Below are 18591 nucleotides of genomic sequence, written 5' to 3'. Positions count from 1 at the left end.
CTACCCCACCCAGTACCTCTTTCAAATAACCCCAGAATAAACTTTATTGAGAGATGGGGGAAGAAGAGGCTGAGGCACACACAGGTGGAAGAGGGAATGAGGGAATGAATTTTCAGTGGAAAAATTCAAGTTCGGCTACCAGATACCATATCAGATATAAATTATCATATTTAGATGTCATGACGATTTAAAATATAGAACCAGATTTTTTTAATGTCTATAATATAGGTTAGTAAAACCGAAACATTTGGGGGGAAAAAAAACGTTAGTTTTAAAAGTTCGTGCATTGGATTGCTAGTGTTGTCATAAATGATGTTTATGAGGTATTGATTAACTGGGTTTAGGCTCAACTGCAGATGTTTGGGGAAGGAGAAGAAATGAGCTCTGGGCTCCCTGCAGAAGGCAGGGGGTCAGCCCCTCCCTAGCTCTAAGTATGTGTGAGGGGCTTCCTGCTGCGTAGGGGAAGATGGAGTGCAGACTGCTCTCCTCTTTTAACTCAATAGGTTGAAATATTATTATTCTTCCAAGTACTGTATTTCTGAAGGGTTTTATTTTGTATGTTAGGATATAAACTTTATTCTGGCTTTCATGGAATTGGGAAATTTAGAACATTGCTCATGAGAAGATAGGACTATTGCTTATGATTATATTAAACCTTTTTTTTTTTTTGGAATTAACCATTGGGAAAGATTGGATAAAAAATACCTTAATGTAGAATAGTGTGCTTATGATAGAAGGGATTTAAAATTAAATAAGAAATTGACAATGGAGAGGAAAACACAGTTATTTACAGCTTTGGCAGATTTGGGGGGGGGGAACCCTTCCATTCATAATGAATATATTTAAAGGACAGTGATATATGCTTATTCCAGAAAGGGCAGGTGATGTTGACTACTGTACATAAGTGTACTTGACGGCTGTGGCACTATTGGGTAGCTGTATGAGACAGCAATTATCATCTTGACTTTATGAAAGAGGAAATTGATATTTGGAGATGTTGTGTAACTTGCCAAGGATATTAGCTAAAGATGTAGTTCAGGAGGGAATTCTCCCACACCACGTTAGTAACCATGTGCATGCATGTGCGTGCATGTGCGTGCATGTGTATGCATATGAATGTGTGCATGTGGGTGTTCATGGGTGTGCTCATGTGTGTGTGAGTGTGTGTGCACGCTCACTCATCTGATTGGGCAGCTTAGCAGGAGCCAGAATTTCACAGCAATCAAAAGGAGAACAGGTAGGTACATGGATGGATGAATGACAGGGAAGGAGGAAGGAAGGAATTGTTGTTTCTGAATTAAATGGGTTCACTGATTGTCTACTGGGAAGAGAAGAGCTGTTCTAAGGGTGAAGGCCAATGCTACCCCATTCTTTACTACGCTTTAGAACCTCAGGTGCCAGCAGAGCCCGAGGCAGAGAGAATCAGCTCTGATGTTCTTCCTGCTAACATTGAGCACACCCAAGTTTGAGAAGGGACTTCTTAAAACCTCAATGAAAAACTGGTGATTTTAGAGCCCAGCGGCCGCCTGTTGGTCTGAGTACATTGGAATCTCTTGGCTTGTGGCTTATGGTATAGGGGTAGTGGCAGAGCTGGTGCAGGTAGGTGCTTGACACACCGCATTGGCTTGCAGCACGTGTTAGCCAGTGTTGAGTCCGAGCCGTGAGTGCCGCCTCTTGCTCTCATCTGTTTCTGAGCACACCTTCTCACCTTGAAGTGACCTGAGTAATACCATATAGGAAGCAGGAATTTTATTAAAATGGGGAGAGCTATTCCATCCTCTAGAAAATCGTCTTATTCAGTGCCAAGAGCAATAGAAACGCTTCCCTCCCCCCTGCTTCCTCTCAGTGCCCCATACTGACTTTACAAGGAGGGAAGAAAGCCCGTTATTGAGGACAATATTGAAGGGAAGAGAGGTCAGGGCAGGCAGGGAAAGGGAGACTCTTGTCAGAACAATACATTCTCTGTGTTATTTAAAATAGTATGTGACTTTAATTCTCAGTTAAAGCCCAGCGCTGAGCCTGCTGAAATATGTATAGAACAGCAGATCTACTTTTGTACCCGAGGAAGGATGAAGGTGCTGGCAGCGAGCCACACTGAAGCCTTGGGGTGAGAGTTTGAAGGTGGAATTTGCCGAGTCGGGGGGTGAGAAGAGTGGAGGGCAGAGGTCACAGAGGCAACAGGATGTACCCTTTGCAGCTGGTACGTCAGCTTTAAAGCCCCAGTTAGCTCGAGTTTACTGCTGCTGTAGGCTTCTCCCAGTTATCACGACTGCTATCTGCTAACAGTGCAATTTTCTGCTATATTAATGCGGTTAGATGAAAGATCATTTAAGAAAATTATCAAATAAGGGTTTACAGCACTTTACCTCATTCTTCTGGCCGGCATCTTTGTCTCCAAACATGCTGAGTTACGGTCTCAGGCCTTGCACATGTTCAGGAGAACTGACCCACTGTGTCTTACATGTGCTTTCTTTTCTAATACTCCTGAGAGGCTTTGGGGAAAAGGGAGAATATAAACACAGAAACCACATCCTAGCAGCTGCCTCTAGTTAGCTGTGCCCACATCCCCCCACCCCTAACAATCCCCATCTTTGAAACCTTCCTTACAGGGGTGCCTAATCTGCCCCACATGCTTTCCTCCCATTGTAGCCACAGCCCCTTTCCTTGTTGCCCTGTGTGATTGAAAGCAAAGAGGAGCAATTAACTAGCTTGACTCTCACTGAGGTCACTGTCAATAGGGTGCTGGTTTGCAAGGGTTGGTGACCAGGAAGGGCACAGTCAGTTGCATGTAGCTTGGGAGAGATTAATAACAGCACCTGAGATGCCATCAGACCTTTCAAGGTATCCTCCAATTAAGTCCTCCATAAAAGTGACCTGCCAAGGAGACTGTCAGACACTGATGGGCAGCCATCCTTTGACGGGTGAATGGCTTTACCTTTGGGATCCTATCCCACAGTCTAGGGAGTTAGGACTTCAAACACTGTCTAGCTCTTTTCACTGCCATCTGACCTGTGTGCTAACAGTCCTAGGTGTGGCAAATGTGGTGTGACAGTGTCCGTCTCTGTGTCCTGCCATGTCCCTAGCAGATGTGTATGGCTGCCTTCATGCTTTAAGGTCCCCCCCCCTTGTCATGCGTTCATTCATTTATTTTGATACAGTGAAGCCAAAGAAGACTATAGAGCAGACAGAAGACTAAAGTGTATCATTTTCTCTGCAGAAACTATTTCTTGGAGCCCTTTGTTACTGTTGCTGAGAAGACATGAAATCCATAGACATCTTAATCTTGTGACTTTTAAAATATGATATTGGTTCAGTTTAAACAAAAAAAAAAATCAGGACTAGGATTAGTGAGATGGAGCAGCTCTTTTAGGTGCATAGCCCTCAATTTATCAGCCAAGAGCTATTGATTGTCTGGATTTCTTTGCATATATGTGCAATACCATTGGTCCGTAGCCTCTAAGATTTGAGAAATGTCTGCCCTTCACCTTGAAAAAGGAATAGCTGAATTAGTCCTTACAAAATCACCTTGCTCGGATGATTTTGCTTCAGAGCTGATAGTCTTTGTAAAGTAAGGACTCAGCCTATCACGGCTTGCTTTAAAAGGTCACTGTCTTCTTGCAAAGTAGATTAGCTCGCCCTGTTCTATGGGCAGGAACCACTCTGCAGCTCTGTAAAACTCAACCCAGGAAGTAAATTTCTGCTGTCGCCTTGGCTTGCTCTTGTAAAAAGAATTTCATGCCCACCGGTTTTCACTTCCTAACATAAGTCACAGTTCCTCGTGGGTAGAAGGACAGGATGGGTGGGAATCATGTGCCTCGCATGCTTCTCCTTCTATCACTTCTTTGCTGTCAATAGATGCAGTTTACCAAACGGGAGAGACACGCATGGAAACCTGATGATGAAGTTGGTGACTAAATACTTTTTAGGTATTGAGGCTACTCTAAATAGGGGAGCCACCCTGGCAATGGAAAGGAACTGCTGTTTGGAGTGAATGAGCACCCGTTTCCTTTGGCTCTTGTGTGTCTTTTGGAATGAAGGCTCGACTTCCCTAAAGTATGACTTCCCTGTATCGAGTGATTTATCATGTTACTCTAGACGGACCTTAACATTTGTAGGAAACTAAGAACTAAACGTTTTCACGATACGTTCTCGAAGAGCTATGATTAATTCTGTGTATTTCATCTGCTCTAAGCAAAGATAAACTATAACTCTCCTTCTAGGAACCAGTTCTTCTCGAGGGTCTAGGAAGGGGAAATTCTGGTTAAATCTGCTTAATCCTTCGAACAACGGAACGGTTAGAAATGCTTTCATTGCAAATGGTTCTGAAATGCCACAGCCCTTACAAGACCAGGTCTGGTAGAGCATGGTGAGTTTTCTCAATGAACCAGGACCCTCATTAAGAATCCCAGCTACACAGCTCTTTGGCAAGCCTGGGATGCACTCGGGAGCCTTTGGGTCTGTAGGTTTAACTGACTTCTTTTTATGATTTGCCCCCAGATGGCTGGTTTTCCTGCCTCCTGCCAACATCCAGTTTTGCTTTTTCTCCACACTGCGCCCCCCCCCCCCCAAAGTCCAGAGCCTCTAGGCATTGTGATCTTCTAATTAGATTTTCCTCTCTGCTTCCTTGTGACCACTTCTGTTCTCCTCTGCCAATGTTTGACCCCTGGGAGCCTGTTCCAGATTGCCAGAGCATCTCTTCCTTTTCTTTCACATAACCTAGAACTAACCCAGACCATCTGATTGGGTCTAGATTAGTTAGCCTAACAATTACAAAGTAATGCTTCTTACTATGTCCGACTAGCAGTGTCTGATGAGGATGGGACAGTTGACCATATACTTATGAACTGCAGTTCTCATTTTACATAAATAGTTTTGGTTATTTTTCCCTGATATTTGAGCTTCTTCAGTGTTGACTAGGGGGAAGAAAAGATGACCAATCCCAGTTTCTCTTTTCAAGGCAAATAATATACTGTTATTTCCATTTCTGATGCATGATCCAGTGAGTGGGTTTTTTTTTTTTTTCCTTTTCTAACATGATTGTTTTGCTGGCAATATATATGCACATACATTGACAGACCTGCTTTGAGTCAATAATAATAATATTCAGAATTAGGAGCACTTTTAAATAGCAGCAGCTAGGATAATAAGGGGAGGTGACTGTCTTTTTTCCCATATTTAACTATCACGTTAGAGTGACACGGTGAAAGGACACTTACTGAATGTGCTTCTGCTCTGTGTCCCATGAGGAATATGGACACATCCAGAGTGTCATAAATTCCTATTCTTTCTCTGCCTCCGGTGTGAGCTCACATCGCTTTATCAAGATTAATGAGGGGGTTAAATTCGGCGTAATGCTCATTATTGGTGTTCAGTAACTTCAGGAAAATTTAAATACACACATTAGGGCTAGACAGGGAAAAATCATTAATTCCTGGAAAGCTGCAGCTCACTCTCTGCACAAGCACAGGGCTGGAGAAGATGTCCAGTGTTTAACGACCATGTTGTCACCCAGGTCACTGGCTTCAGCCAGTCATCCTTAGGCAGTCAAGTTCACAGGGACTCCAGGTTAGACCCCCCAAATGATCTCATTATCCTTATATAAATGCCAGTGCAAAACACAAAGAGAAAGCACAGCACCTAGAACAGTGTCTGGTTAGTACTAAATGGCCCTCCATCAAGACAGGAGTCTTCCATAGTGTTTTAAGTGCCCTCTGGATTGATTTGCTTTGGGGGCAGGGGGGTTCATTTGATTCTGAAACAAAGTCTTGCTGTGTGACCCACGCTAACCTGGAACACATGATCTGCCTGCCTCAGTCTCCCATGCACTGGTATTATATGAACAATAGAGTGAGTTCACTCTTAAAAGAAGAAGGTCATTGTCTTAGCTCCTAGTTCTTTGTTCATATTCCTTTGCTATTTCCTCACCTTGTTTGCTCTTGTGCAGTTGGTTTCTTTGCGCTGCGTTTTTTTTTTTTTTTTTTTTTTTTTTTTTTTTTTTTTATTTCTACATTTATTTCTACAGTCTTGAAATCAGTGTGCATCGCAAAGCAATTTTCAGTGGAGAGTGAGAATAAGTTACCTTGCCCTTCCGGATGCTGGGCTTTGAGGTTAACACACATTGTCCTGTCATCCCTCCAGCAGATGCAAGAGCGGGGTGAAGGGGGAATTCCTAAGAAGGAATATCCTTCCTAATCAGGCCACACTATTATGCAGAGCCAAGGATCTCCTGTCTTCTCCCTGGGAATAGAGTACAAAGGGACTGTTTAAATAATTAATACTGTACTTATATGAATGTAGTTACTTTGAGACCATCTAAACGTCTTTAGAAGTTAGTTTGGAATTCAGTCTGCATCGCTCTGGGAGTAAAGAGTTTTCTAAGTTTGTCGCATACTAACTATAAAAACTAGCTTTAACACTTTGCGTTTTTGTGTTTGAAGACATTGCAGCTTGGGCTCACTCAGCTTTCATTAGTCTATTCAAAAGGGATCTAATCTTTTTGTTTGTTTGTTTAAAAAAATTTTTTTTTGAGATCATAACAAAATTACATCATTTTCCCCCTTCATCCCTTCACCATGTTCCTTGTGCTCCCTTGGTCTACCTCAGATTCATACCTATTACTACATATATGTGCATATACACACACACACACACACACACACACACACACACTCCTACGTGTATATATATAACCTATGCAGTCTGTATACTGTTACTTTTGTGTTTTCGGGCCTATCCATTTATCATTGGACAACCAATTGTTATGCTATTCCTTGGGAAGACTATTTCTCCTACTCAGTGTTCCTCAGTTGCCTGTGTTTCCTAGGTAGGGTTGAGGTCTCTTGGGCTTTCCCATCGACTCCAGCATGAGTATTGGCGTCATCCTAACGTTGGACTTGTTTAAGCAGCCCAGGTTGTTGAGACTTCATGGGTGTGGCTTCTCTGACATTTCTCAGAGACAGAGTCTCCTAGCAAACTCCCTGATGCTTGGCTCTTGCATGCTTTCTGCCCATCTTCCACAGTGTTTTCTGAATCTTAGGAGTGGGAGTGTCTTGTAGATGTATTCATTCCACAGCTTTTCATTTTTGTGGTTACAAGGAGAAGTTCCCTTGAAAAGAAATAAGACATACACTTACCTGTAAGTAGAATTGGGTTTTGCACTTGGGAATCTTTCTCTGTCCTGATCAGCATACTCTCTTCTCTGGACTCTCGTGAGCTCTTCAGAGGGTGGAGATCACCTTTTAAGACAAATAGTAGGTGAAAACATACTTTGTATTTATTTAAGACTTAAAAGAGAAACATTGTTATTATCTTCGCCAATTACCTTCAACTTATTGTTGCCATTTTTTGACCACAGCAATATACGGTTGTAATCTTCAGCGAATAGTCAGTGGCCAGCAGTTCCTCTTCTGAGGCTGTAACTGTCATTGTGAAGCCCATTGATCATCCTCCAAGTGTAATTTATATTCACTTCCCCTAAATGTATGCCATTACAGCTGCCCGCACTCCAGGTCCTGTGCCACTGTCCTGTCCATTCCCACGGCCCTGGGAGATCTTACTGTAATTCATCTTTTGTCAACTTGGCATTGGCTTCTGTTTTGTCACCTCCAAGCCTTGGCTTACAGCCGCTTCCTCTGGGAAGGAGCCTGTGATTAACCCTGACTGGCACTGATCATTCATGTTTGACATCAGGATGGCATCCGAGAAACTTCAGCCTCTATGATCTTCCTTGAAAGATCACTCTTGAGTCTGATTTATTCCTTTTTGATGGACTTGAGAGGCCTCATAGAAATGGGGAGAGTCTTTCAAAGAGCACACAATGATGGGATGAAGCTGCCACATCCAGTTTTGTCCACATACCTTCCTAGAAGAAAACTCTTTCTGAATGTGTACTAGGCACCAGCTAGAGGCCACCTCCTCCTGACAGTATAGCAGGTATCTTCTCCCAGGCGTGCTTCTAGATGACCTCAATAATAGTGTTGCTATGGTAAGATTTTACTAGAAACATCCTTCTTTTTCTCATTAAATCTTTGAAATTTTGTCACTTACTTCATGAGGGGTTTCTTTAAAATATTTAATCCATAAAATATTTAATAAATTTTTGTGGGCCTCAGTGATAGTCATTGCTACATGTGACCAAAGGGTTTGTATAGGTTTCTAGTAGGTTTGGGGCTATTTCACTTTACTTTTAAGGTTGCTATTTAGAAGGTCCAAAAATCAACATGATACAAAAAGAAACATATCAAGAAGCCTTTTCCCCAACATGCCTCTATTACCCTGTCTGTACCACTCCCCAAAGGAAACCACTTCTTCCTGCTTTTTGAGTATTCCATACTTGTGCAAGTGCATGCACATAATGATATTATATTCCTGAGATTATCATACTCAGAGCATATTATTTGTATGTGTGTGTGTATGTGTGTGTGTGTGTGTGTGTGTGTCTTGTTTTTCAAAATTGGAGACTCTTCCTATCAGCATTTGGAGAGCACTGTCTGTATTCATCACAATGTCATATTGTCCTGTTGTGGGGGGTATCTTGGTTGGTTTAGGTGATGCTCAATGGTGGACTCTTGTAGCATTTTGCTATGTTATGATGCTGGAGAGAATGACCTGGTGCACGTATCATTTCAACTTGATTTTTTTTCTGGTCTTTATCTTCTGTCCCTTACCCTTTCCCATGTAGTCTCTCAGGCCATAGGGAAACTGTAGGCACATTTCTATATCCTTAATATGTTCACTGTGATCTTCCAACTAGAGAAAAAATGTCTAGGGTCCAGACTATCTGTGTTTCCTATGAGTCTCAATCCTGCATTGCTCCTTGGGCAACTTTAACTAAGTGACTTAGCTAAAAGAGACTGAATATAATTTAGAGGAAGTATCCCACTGTCAGAGATAAACAGTTAAACTGTGTAGAGTTCTACTAGTAAAATATTTTTTAATGTACTCATGTTATTGGTTATTTTAAAGAAAATGAATGAAAATATTATATTTATTTTTAAAAGTAGAAAGTATTGTTTTTATAAATAAAAGTAGTTGAGCATCAAATTTATGTCATAGAATACTGTATTGGGTCCATAATTATTCTGAACTCTGAGTTGAAAGGAGCAGCTAGCTATACATTGGTTTGTGTGGATTTGAGGGTGTAGGAGTTGCTTGTATGGACAGTTACAACACACAGCATTCCAAAGGAAAGCTTGTGAATATTTTCAATATAACTTTTCATTGTTGTCTATTCATTGTAGAGAGTAATGGGTTTAATATGAGAATTTTGTCCAAGGACGTCATGAACTTTGATTGTATTCAGCCCCGTTGTCTTCCTCCCATGTTAATCTTGTCAATCCCCATAGACAATATGGCTTCCAGTCTCATTTCCTATGAAGACTGTAAAATTTTCAAATGAATAATTCTATTTTATTCTTAAGTCTTTTTTTTCTTCTGTATTTTCTCCCATATTTCATTTTTACAGTGTGTGACCCACTTTGGACCTTGAACAACCTTCCTCCTTCTTCCCTTCCCTCCCTCCCTCCCTCCCTTCCTCCCTCCCTCCCTCCCTCTCTCCCTCTCTCCCTTCTTCCCTCCCTCCCTCCTTCTCTGAGACAAGGTCTTATGCAGTGCAGACTGGCCCTGAGCTTCCTATATGTAGCTGCAAATGACCTTGAACACCTAATCTTCCTGTCTCCATCTTCCAAGTGTTGGGATGCAGGCATGTACCATTACACCTGGCAACCATGGCTTTCCAATAATTAAGCAGAACTAGTCTTTTCATAGAACTTAATTTATTCCATTCATAGATAAATTCAATTTCTTCCTTACCCCTGTTTCCTGTGTTTACTTTCCATTGTACACATAAATTATGATGGATAAGATGTTCAAAATAGTGCCAAATCCAGTGTAGCACTTCAGTAAGGGAAACACTTGACTCCTCTGATTCCTCCTTTGTCAAATGCAGATGATAAGACCATGATATTATTGAGAGTTGTTAATAACTATGAGGATGTATAGTGTCTATCATGGTAGTTAATTATGGTAAATTCCCAATAAACAAAAGTTCTGTCCAACGTGTAATGCTTGATGAATCTCTTTTGCATTTGGGGATGTTTAGAGGTTATTGTGAATAGTTAAGTTATTCAAATGATGTCTGGTGATCATCTCAAACACACTAGAAAAGTGACCATAGAGGGTGTGAGCTGTCCCCCCCTGCTTGGGAGTATTTGGTGGCTGCTGCTCCCGACCTCTCTATTTTGCTGGCAGTCCATTAGGAATGCTGTAGAGGATACAGTTCTATCAGCACGTTATCAGCAGCTGAAGAATTTTCAGTTTTCTGCTCACTCAGTGCTTGTAAAAATTGAATATATATCGCTTCCCCTTTATCATGTTCAAAATCTCTGGTTCACAGTCTGTTGAAATTCATCTTGTTATATTCAAAATGCGTCTCTGGGAAGCGGCGACAGACAGGACATAGCCTTGAGCCCTCTTACTGCTCGGTGCTTCTGCTACAGTTCCTTTTCTACCCATTTACTTAGAGATATTTTGTTTTAATCTCCCATTCCTCTTCTATAACCATGGTTTTTGTGTGTGTGTGTGTGTGTGAAAAGTAATATTTTTTTTCCAAGCTATATTCTGTGTGATACAATATGGCTGTGTTTCAAGATGTTCCCTCAGCTTTTGCATCCAGCTACTAATTCGATGCTATGGAAAAACAAAACAAAACAAAAAGAACCAAAAACACCCTCGCTGATGTTTGTGGCGATGGGTCAGCGCCAATAGAAGGAAATAATTTTGAGGAAGATGAATCCATTTCCAAGTAATGTTGGCTGAGTCAAAGCTTACATTGGAATTTGTTAAGTTTTCTGATAGAAACCAAATTTGACCAAGAGAAGGCTGTGTGTGCTCTCTGTGCCCACTCACATACATCTTATGGGATATGTGTGCATAGGATACGGTTTTACTTGGATGGTTCATTTTAGCTAATCCTTTAGAAGGATTTTTTCATGTTCCTGAATGTTTTCCTGGTGGGTCTTTTAAACAATAGTCCTAAACCAACTTAAAAATAACATGCTCTTTCCCAAAATATTTTCTATGTGCTTGGCAGGCTGGGCTGTCCAACTGCTATGTCTCATTTAATCATTGTTCCAGACCTGAAGGAAGCGAGCGTTATTAACCCCAGTGCACAGGTAAAGAAATAAACTCAGAAAAGTTAAGTGGCTTGCTCATGGCCACACCGTTATTGGGTTGCCAGAGTTGATGTTGAGTCTTGATTTATACACAATTCAGTGTTTTATTGAGTTTCTGATTTATATGGAGGTACCCATGAGATTTTTTTTTTTACCTTACTGCTATTTCTTAAAAAAATATTTCTTTCCTCTAAGAGTATAATATCTCAGTAGTGACAAAAGTATTGTTAGAAGTTTCTCCTAGTCTGCTTTGGACAAGAATGGGTGGGAGAATCTTGTAAGAACTTATCAGTTTCACACCTCTTCTATTGCTGGGAGACCAAACTTTTAATTTAAAGAGGTAAGTCACTTAGGCAAAGACAGATTTGGACTCCTTTTCAAATTATTATAATTAATATTGATAAATTAGTATAATTGCTTTTGATAAATTACTAGAAAAATGGAAGAGATTTGTTACCACCTTCTACAAGGAAAATGAGCACTTATGGGGTCTTTGCCACATTAACAGCATTACTCAAGAGAGGCACCCTGTCTAAGTGCCTATGCATCAAAAATGTGCACGAATGTACTTGGGCTATTATTTAGTCTCGTGCTTAGCAAGGTAGCCCTGCCCCAGACAGTCATGGATTCCAGCGAGGGTGCAGTAATTACAGGGCCTCTACTGAGGCAGTGCTGTGGAGTTTTACTCTTTTTTTTAAAACATTAATTAATTAATTAATTAATTAATTAATTAAATGTATGTGAGTACACTGTGGCTGTCTTCAGACACACCAGAAGAGGGCATCAGATCACATTATAGAGGTTGTGAGTCACCATGTGGTGGCTGGGAATTGAACTTAGGACCTCTGGAAGAGCAGCTAGTGCTCTTAACCTCTAGCCATCTCTCCAGCCCAGAGTTTCTCTCTTACAAGACACTGAGTCTACAGGGATCTGAGGGAGCAACTCCTATGTCACCAGGGAAACAGTACTGCATGCTTACAAATGGTTAAAGTGATGAGTTTAAGGTTTTAACACAATAAAACAACAACAACAACAACAACAACAACAAAACCATTATTCTATTTTTCCCACTAAGTGGTTTCGAATAAAAATGTAACCTTGATGCTTTCGCTTGACTTTGTTTTTCAATCATGTTTTGACAAGGAAGAAGGAAACATTGTTTTCCCAGACAGTTTAAGGAAAATAAATATGTGGGGTGCTTGGATTATCACCTTAGAATGTCTTTTTCTGGCTACCATACGTGAATATGTATGCTTCAACTTCCACTCCTTCTTTTTAAAAAGCACTTTTTATTTTGTGCCAGACACTCGAGGTACATATCTTATACTCTTTTTAGAAATTAGGATAGTGAGAGGCTGGAGAGATGATGGCTCAGCAGTTAAAAGCACTGAAGGCTCTTTCCAGAGGACCCAGGTTCAGTTCCCACCACCCACATGGCAGCTCACGACTGTCCGTAACTCCTAGATCAAACACCCTCATATAGGTAGGCAAACCACCAGTGCACATAAAATAAAAATAAATTTTAAAAAAGAAATAAGCTTGCAATTTAGTGCCAGGCAGTGGTGGCGCACGCCTTTAATCCCAGCACTTGGGAGGCAGAGGCAGACAGATTTCTGAGTTCGAGGCCAGCCTGGTCTACAGAGTGAGTTCCAGGACAGCCAGGGCTACACAGAGAAACCCTATCTCGAAAAACCAAAACCAAAACCAAAACCAAACCAAACCAAAAAGAATCATAGTTAAAAGAGAAATTAGGACATTGAGTTTGGGCAGTTCAGCTAACAGGAGTAAGGGGTGGGAGCCAAACACTCTGATTCTGAGATTCTTGCTTCTGAGCCTGTGGTTGTGGCACCTGTGGGCTGTGGTTGTGACGTCTGTTTCTGTGGAAGGCTACCCAGATGGGAGCCCTTCTCAAAATCAGATGTATGAGTTCTGAGGAATTATAAAGTTGAGTTCGTAATAAATTAACGTTATCTTTCCATCCCCAGCTTCCCCACAATGAACTATGGCTTTTCTGGAAAGAGTATTTATTAAATAGTGCATTTTAGCTGGTACGTAATGATATATAACAGCCGGCTGCATGGTACTAGCATATTGAAGCTCTATGTGATAGGATAACATGATTTTAATTCTTGGAGTTTGAAACATATCTGTTTCATAATGAGCCCCCAGTTGTATGCCACGTCCTGCCTTTATTAAATTGTACAGAGCCATCCCTTTGTAAAGTCAGACTGACTCCTTCCTCCTTGTAGGAAGACAGATTAATAATATTTCACTATTAATTAGGTCCCATCTGCTCATCCTGCTTTCCATTCTAAAGGTTATACTTATTACCATATTCGCAAACCAACCCAACTGTGTAATCAAAGTTAAAAAAAAAAAAAGAATATTTTTTAAGGTTTAATCTTGGTTTTTGTAGTGTAGCCTTTTGGCTGTTCTAGAGGTGAGAGACCACTGATTCCATTCCCTTCTCTTTCTTTATTTTCTTTGATTCTGTGTTGTTTCTCCTTGCCATCCAGCCAGATGCCACAAATTACCCAAAATCAAACTATCTGATATGAGATACAGTAATGGAAGATGGGGCACACCCACTTAGCCGCCGTTTTGGCCCAAAGCTTGCTTTCAGGATCCAGGTCACAGAAGTGAACCTTGGAGCCATGGGGCGCTTCAGTCCTTAGCATCTGAGGGTTGTGATCTTCCTCCCCCATGCCCCCCCCCCACCTCTTTCTACTTCTAATTTCAAGGGAAGCACCTCAGTGTCCACATCTCAATGAGAGTGGACCCCGCTTGCCCAGGCCTTAGGACACGTCTTCGGAATGTGCGAGCAGGAGGATGAGAAAATGTTTGGAAGAAAGCAGGCCCTGACTTCGTAGCTAAAAATATGAAGGGAGTAAAGTCCATACCACAAATTGAGTAAACTTTGATGATAGGGGGTTACTGGAACATTTTATTAAGTTGGGTTTTGCTTAAAAAAATTTTTTTTTGAAAGAAAAAAAAATTGAATCCCTGAGCTTGCTGCGTGTAAGGGCTTGGCTTGTGGATGGCGGTCATTACAGCAGCTGGCACAGATCCCCAAACCTCTTACAGCCACACCCTTCAGTGACCTGGCTCATTCTTCCATTCCCTCGCCTCCTCCTGCCCCTTCATGTTCGACGCTGGCTGCCTGTTTCCTAGTAGCCCCATGCTCATCTCTGCCGGGACCAGACAGCATAGCTTCCTAGTCTTCTCTCAAAGTTTTTCCACCATTTGGAGCCCCACTTAGAAACTGATTGTGTAAGAGTACCCAGATATGTCCTCTCTCATTGACTGTCTTTCCTCCCAGGTTGCTCTTTCAATACTGTCATGAGTGCCAGCATTTTCAGTTCTGATGAAGTAGGTCACGCTGGTGAGGCACTTACATTGAGGCATAGTATTTGAAAAAGGATGCACTCACTCATTTAGATGTAATTCTTTGAAGAGCTGATAAATAAAAGAGAATGGAGGGACGGTAGGGGCTGTAGAGATGGCTCAGTGGTTAAGAGCACTGACTGCTCTTCCAGAGGTCCTGAGTTCAATTCCCAGCAACCACATGATGGCTCACAACCACCTGTAATGGGATCTTTTGCCCTCTTCTAAACAGACCAGAACCTACAGTATACTCATATATACATAAATAAAATAATTTAAAGGGGGAGTGAACAGGAAGACAGGCTCAAAGTTTCATTATGTCTTTCTTCTTTTTCTAATCAAATAACTATATTAGGAGAAGTATCTTGTCTCCAGAAGGTGGGATAGAATCCTAGCTTAAACGGATTATAAATTACAGAAGAATTCTCAGGTAGACAGAGATAAGAGCAGGATTTAGACCTGTGCTGTCTTGGAGGATCTAGGGAAAGTTTACAGGAATGTGGTACTGGGGGGAATCCTTTGACAGTCTTCCCCTTTGCTCCTCAGTCAGTATTTCCTTTCTAGTCTTGCTCCTTTCCCACTTAGATCTCTCTACACCCAGGCTTCGGCACCTTACAGTTTAGAATCACCTTGGGCCAGGTTGATGCTAGGTCGCTTTCCTGAGAGCCAGATTGAATATGAGGTAATGGAAGCTGGAGCATTGGACTTGTAAAATTGCTCCTCAGGCAGGTCTAATGGGCGGCCCGAGTTGAGCACCCTGCTTTAGTAGTGCAGAAGGTTCTTAGAGAACTGAAGGCGCTTTAGGATCCCGCGCCCCACCCCCAACCCTGGTCAATGGGACTTATAAGCAACCTAGTTCCCTACTGTAGTTCAGGCTTCATTCGCTGCAGTAGAATAATCAGAGTTTGGCCAGAAGTCGCTTTTCTGTACAGAAAGGACGCATTGGTCCTCCTGGTGTACAGTCGGGAGTACCTTGTTGGGGAAGTCCAGTCCTGTGCCGTGAAGGCGCTACCTCCTAGAAGCCATCTGGCCTTGTTTTGATGGCCTGGATGGATGATTGACAGCGAGGAGTGCACATAATGGCCGAGTGTATGTGTATCTCAGCTGCTTTCATAGCTGGTTCAGAACAGGTGCTAATGTAAATCCACGCACAGAAGAGTCACACAGACACTGCTAAGCGGGGGTGTGGATGGTGATCACGGGCCTCAGCCCTTTCTCGAGGTTTATTGCTCACATCTCTTTATGTGTCGCACTGCTGCTCTGTGACACATTAGATGTGACAGATTTTGACTCATCGGTACTTCTCCAAGACTACTCAGAAAAATTAGTCAGAAGATGATGCACGCAAGCCTTCCGGGGTCTCCTGGCTCTATCATGGCGCATGCAATGGACTATGCAAGCGGGAATGGCAGCGGGCTCCCTGGTTTGTCCTTCGGGTCTGGCACTGGGAAGAGTAATGGCTTGTTCTCATTGCAGTTTCCCTTCCCTTCACCTGCCCGCCATTAACTGCAAGCTCTTCTCACAACCACTGATCCATTGAAACTGCTGAGGCCCCACTGTAGCTCCTCCATGGTATGGCTTGTGGGAAGTCCCTGACGTTCCTCTAACTCAAAGAGGTAAATTGCAAACTTTTTTTTTTTGTTTTGTTTTTTTTTGTTTTTTGTTTTTTTGTTTTTTTGAGATAGGGTTTCTCTGGGTAGTCCCGGTTGTCCTGGAACTCACTCTGTAGACCAGGCTGGCCTCGAATTCAGAAATCCGCCTGCCTCTGCCTCCCAAGTGCTGGGATTAAAGGTGTGTGCCACCACTGCCTGGCACTAAATTGCAAGCTTACTGTAGGAAATCACATTGCTTGTCTCTCTTGTTTTCCCTATACAAAGATTTCTTTAAATTTTTGTGTTTTTGTTTGTTTGTTTGTTTGTTTGTTTGTTTGTTTTTGTAGTTTTTCTGTTTTGTTTTTTCCAGACAGGATCTCTCTGTGTAGTCCTGGCTGTCCTGGAACTCTCTCTGTAGACAAAGCTGACCCTGAACTCAGAGATCTGCCTGCTCCTGCCCTAGTGCTGGGATTGAAAAGCACATGCTACCATTGTCTGGCTAGTGTTTTAGTAATTTTTAAAGTAGTTGGGATATGTAATGTTAATTTTTGAGACAAAAAAGGGGGGGGGAGGTATTTGCAGGGTTTTTAGAAGTGTCAACGTGCTACAATTAACCTTGTAGCATTTGCCTTAGATTTGCTTTGAGGATTCATCCGTGTGTTCATCTGGTTCTGTGTTCACATCAGTGTATCAAATGGGTGCCACTGCTTAGTGAATGTTGAACGTTGGTCTAAGCAAACCTCCTAACACTGACTATATTTTTAATGTTAGGAATCCATTGGAAGGGTCAGAAAGATGGTGCAGCACAAAGTTGGCTTGCCTGGCAAACTTGGACTTGAATTTGATCCCTGGAGCCCACATAGAGTTGGAAAGAGAGATTTCCCCCTCCACAGAGTTATGCTTTGACCTCCACACACTCACTGTGGCGTGTGAATCCCCCCATACATACAATACCAGGAACCTATTTGGAAATGCACTTGTACTTCTCTGGAATTAACAATACAGAAAATAACTGCTTTGGGAAATGGATGGGACTATATTTTGGGTTTGTCTAATATGATTTTTTTTTAAAAAATGACTTGGTTCTTTTGATTCACGCATCCAGTTGATCTTTTTGAATGTGTAACATGGCCAGTCTCCTTGATCTATATATAAATACATGAGGATATGTGAGGGCTTCGCAAAGGCCAGTGTCTTCCAAGCAAAGAGTCAGAGTGCTTTAGAAAGAATAGAGAGGGGATGAGACTCTTGTCAAACAGTAGAGATCCCACTTCAAGGGTTTCTGTGGGTCAGTTGGATGCCTGGACACGAACATTAATAACTATGTTGTCAGGTGTGACCATGATTTTATGAGTAGCAAGCAATCTAAATAGTGAGGTCACTTGCACACTGGCTTTTGGATGCCAGCTCAGTTAAAAAACAAAATAAAATCTGCACCAGCCTAGGGAAAAAAAAGAATGTAGGCTACAGACTTTGTGGGACCTTGCTCCTTGTGACTCCGCTTCCCCCTTCCATCCCAACACTTCCTAACACATGGAAACCATTTCATCGGGGCAGCTTACTTTAAAAGCCTGCCTTCAAAATATATTCTCAGCATTGAGAATCTCATGTTAAGTGATTAAAAATCATTGAAAGAACAGATGGTAGTAAAATATGTACAATGATAGCTTCATTTCACACACATACTCCCCTCTTGACCCACCCACACAACTGTTAAATTTTTTTTTTTTTTTTTTTTTTTTTTTTTTTTTTTTTTTTTTGCATTAAGATCCCAACTGGTTACAAGGGTCTATGATTATTGGTGTGAAAAAAAAATCCTCGTAAATACGGGCACATACACTATCCAAATGACTAAATAAGTTATAGCCACATTATTTCTTGGAAGAATTTGTAAATGCAAGATTGTTTTCGTGAGCCTGACCCAGCCTCCCGACTGTGAAAGGTAAGATTCTTGACTTGTGTGTACAGTCATTTGCCTTGAAGATAAAATCATGTTCATCACTAGAGGGCGTGGCTTGCTGACATTTGACAGAGAACTACAAACTCTTCCCTCCCTGGGTGGAATTCATTTGGAAGCATTTCAAGAATGTTATTTTTCTTAAGTTTTCTGTTTGGAGGACAGGAAGCAGGTAACTGCAAGAGAGGAGCTATCCTATTTCTTTAGTGTGTTACAAGGCTCTGGAAATCTACCTTTCTCTACCGGCTTGTATCCTCTTTACTGCTTTGACAGAAAGGCGCAAGCCTGTTGCCACTCTTGTTGGACAAGTAAGAAACAAAGGTAGAGACATATGACTTGTCTACCCAAGTCAGGGTTCCTCTAGATTCATAGAGAATGAATGCTTGCTCTCTCTGTTTTTGTTTTGTTTTGTTTTGTTTTGTTTTGTTTTGTTTTGTTTTGTTTTGTTTTCGAGACAGGGTTTCTCTGTATAGCCCTGGCTGTCCTG

The 18591-nt window shown here is 41.7% G+C and overlaps 1 protein-coding gene across 4 annotated transcripts in view; it reads left to right on the top strand.

Moving 5' to 3' along the window:
• Efna5 (ephrin A5) overlaps positions 1 to 18591 on the top strand; it is a 278361-nt gene that overhangs the window by 60206 nt on the left and 199564 nt on the right. The window contains exon 1 of one of the 4 annotated variants that reach the window (XM_030249468.1): positions 16032 to 16171. The exons of the other annotated variants lie outside the window; for them this stretch is intronic. The gene's annotated coding sequence lies outside the window, so the exon portion shown is untranslated. Of the gene's footprint in view, positions 1 to 16031; positions 16172 to 18591 lie in introns of those variants that run through there. 4 annotated transcript variants of the gene reach the window in all.

This window comes from Mus musculus, chromosome 17 (assembly GCF_000001635.26).
Source record: "Mus musculus strain C57BL/6J chromosome 17, GRCm38.p6 C57BL/6J".
Taxonomy (NCBI): Eukaryota; Metazoa; Chordata; class Mammalia; order Rodentia; family Muridae; genus Mus; species Mus musculus.
Note: the sequence above shows the minus strand (reverse complement) of the source record. Positions and strands in the feature narration are given on the sequence as shown.